The following is a 3,574-nucleotide window of genomic DNA, read 5'->3' as shown; positions in this document are numbered from 1 at the left end:
GTGAATTGAGGAATTTACAGGGAGAAGGCCATTTTAATTCTGGGTTATGTTTAGGCATTTGCCTAGTCCGTGCCCACTGGAAGGAAAATCCCTTTTTCTCCTTCGAGCGAATAGGGTCTCGCTGTATCTACAGATGAATCTTTTTCCAAATGTATAAGGAAGTTAATTAATAAAAAGGGTTTTACACTTTCCATCAACAGATTAAATCATTACCAACACCCATGATTTTAGCAACTAGTATGACACTGATTGGAATTAATATTTCCAAACCCATTTGTCCATGCAATTTCCATTCCACCCCACTAAGCGTATCATTGCTGCTCAGCTCATTACTGAACAAACACAAATTACTAGTACTACTGCATTACACGAACAAGGGCTTGTCAAACAGAATGAGTCAATGGCCTCCTGTAATTTTTGCAATAAAGACCAGGGTAGTTTTGTCAAAATGCTGAAATCTATGGTTATTAACCGTCGAAAGACCGAAAACCCGGAACATATTTTCCCGCCAACACTTAGATGCTGACACGTGGGACAGCTACAGTTACAAAGGTTTGATCGTTATGAGGTTGGTTTGCTCGCCCGCAGGTGCTGTTGTTTCTTGCGTGAATAAAGATACGTGCACCGCCAACCGCATCCTTTCGCACTTTTACACGTGTCACGATCGAGGATGGATTCCCTCATTTGTCGGACAGTTGATCTTTCCGGTTGCAGCCTTGGAGGTTCACACTCAAACCTTTTTCTGTCTTTTTTCTTTATAGATTTCTGCTTGAACGGAAAAAGAAAGAAAAGAAAATTCGTGCAACGGAAGCGGCAATTTACGGGATCCGACCAAAAAACGACGACGTTGGCTTGAAAGGACTAACCCCATGCTACATTAACGCCTTGTGTCCTACAAATGATTTAGTGAATCATCCATCAAAGGAATAATCTATCAATGAGAGGAAGGGAAGTCCTAAATCAATGAATTCCTAGAGGTTTTACCCTTGTCGTTCTCTGTCTCTCTCTCTCACTCTCTCTCAATGTATCTCTGCATTCTAGTGTACTTTCTGTCCCTTATTTTCAATTTTTTTGGGGGTTTATTTATCTTCTCTTAATCATTAAGCATGGTGTTGAAGAAACCCAGTTTTGAGATTTGGGCTTCTCCTGTCCTCCGAGTTCCTCTATTTTTTTTTTTAATTATGTGTTCTCCTACTCCTACAATAATTAATTATTTTACAACGATTTAAAAGAAAAACCTATCAATTCCTATCCCTTGCGTTGAGCTGAAGAATTAAATAGGCGAGTGGAGAGGGAGCCTGATTGCTTTGACCTATGTTAGAGATAAGACTAAGGGCCGTCGAATTGAATTGTAACAATTTTAAGACGTGAAATTAAAGAAGTTAAGGATAGTATGCATGTTATTCTAAATGACAGGCATGTATATAGGAAAGTTGTCAGCCTAGATTAGGGTGCGCCTAGTTGTGAACATGGGTTCATACTTGATACTGACAAGCATGCACAGAATGATGGAACCCCAAATATTGCGAGCCTGAGTTCAATGGAGATTAGAGATGTCAATTATAAGGTAGCCCAGACCGTGATTGATCAAGCCCACCTGACTCATTTTTGGTAAAAGCTAAACCATACATAGAGCATAAAATCAAGATTACAGCGAAACCTGCCGACTTGCCTAGTTTGTCGAGAGGCTGATGGAATCAATCCGTAAACAAAAGACAAGTGTTTGAAGTAGAATGTCTCCTTTATTTTTTATTTGTTGCGGAAGGGACAATAATAATGGTGGTGAAGATGTGTAAGTGTGTGGAGTTGCTTATCCATGAAATTGGCAATTGGCAATTGGCAAATAAATTCCAACGGGGATATGGACGAAACCCCAAAATGACAGTAAGATTTTTGGTCCATTCTTTTCGATCTATAATTTGTAGTCTAAACTCCTACAATGCCCATACTTCTGTCTTCTTCATTGCTCGCTTTATAGTACAATGGTAAGTATCCTATTTCTGTTCCTCTAAATCAAATCTTTAGCTTTTTTACATTTTGATGAGATTGAAAATAACGATAACCATGAAATAGAATGTGTTCGGCAAAAAATAATGATAATGTTCAGAGGAAAAAAATAACTATTAAAGGATATTAGTTAAAATTGGTATATTGATGCACAATTTTAATTTGTAATACCTTAGACATTAAAATTTATGAAATTAATAAATTACTTTTATGTTAACTTATTAATAACAATAATGATATTTTTACATTTTACACATTCAAATTCGATAAAGTAATACTTTGTTACTTTTATATATATGGAAAAAGTAAGATTTTATTACTTGATCAAACGGGGAAAAGACATTGTTTGTCAATAACTGTCTCACATTACCTAGTGGACTATTCTACACTACAAAATTTTGCTCAAAGAAAATCCCTCATTGGCCATATGATCAGCTTCTATATTACCCTCCTTATAGATGTGCCGAATCTGCACTTCCCATGGAATGGCTTGAATCAAATCATAGTTAGTACACGGATGATGCAATTGAGAAAAAAATCACTTGCACAACAAGTTTGCTATCCACTTGTAGGTCTATGTGTCAAAAACCACCATCCCATGCATACTTGAGTCCTCTGTATACACCCTAAAGTTATGCTCGATAAGCTGGGCATTTTCGGAGTCTCATGACGTAACCACCCCTCCATTGTCCAACCGAGTCCCTTAGTACTCCTCCCGCCGTTGATTGGTTGAAGCATTTTCGATATGCACCTTCCGAATTTAATGAAATCCAGTCCGCTTGTAGAGCTTCCCAAGCTATCATCCGAATTTAATGAAATCCAGTCCACTTGTAGAGCTTTCCAAGCTATCAGAACCTCTTCTCGCATCCTAGAGTCAAGTCTCCCATTTTCAAAACTCAACAAACAAGCATTATGAATGGCAGATACTAGACTATAAATCTGTGGCAGATACTAATTTCGTATTTATTTTTTATTTCTACAGTATTTATCTATTTGCTAGATAAATTGATTATATGTGGTATGGTTATTTAATATTTATTTACTTATTAAATTATATATTCATTTATATAACTATTTATATTTTATTCTTATATATGTATATTTGTATTTATAATACGACTAACAATTTTTCATCTTGTGTCAAATTAAGGATATACAAGATAAGTGAATCGAAGACAAATATCACATGTTTAATTAATCATGTCAAGGTTTTCAACACAAACACAATATGTTTATTACAAAACCTACACAATATAATATAATTCATATATTTAATTAATAAATTTTGTAGACAGCAAAACATAATTAACTTATTTAAACACGATCAACTTGTTTAGACACAATATAATAAACATAAAAATTATATATTTATATATGAATTTAAATGCACTTAATTATGTATCACGTACGTGTCATGTTAGCATATTGTGTTAAAAATTATTTGTTATTTATATAATTAATTATCTATCTATTAATTACATTAAATAAAAAATAAAAAATATCAAATACAGTAAAGGGAGAGAGCACAGTTATATATATATATATATATATATATATATATATATAT

Source organism: Theobroma cacao, chromosome 2 (assembly GCF_000208745.1).
Source record: "Theobroma cacao cultivar B97-61/B2 chromosome 2, Criollo_cocoa_genome_V2, whole genome shotgun sequence".
NCBI classification, from domain to species: domain Eukaryota; kingdom Viridiplantae; phylum Streptophyta; class Magnoliopsida; order Malvales; family Malvaceae; genus Theobroma; species Theobroma cacao.
This window is presented reverse-complemented; position numbering follows the sequence as displayed.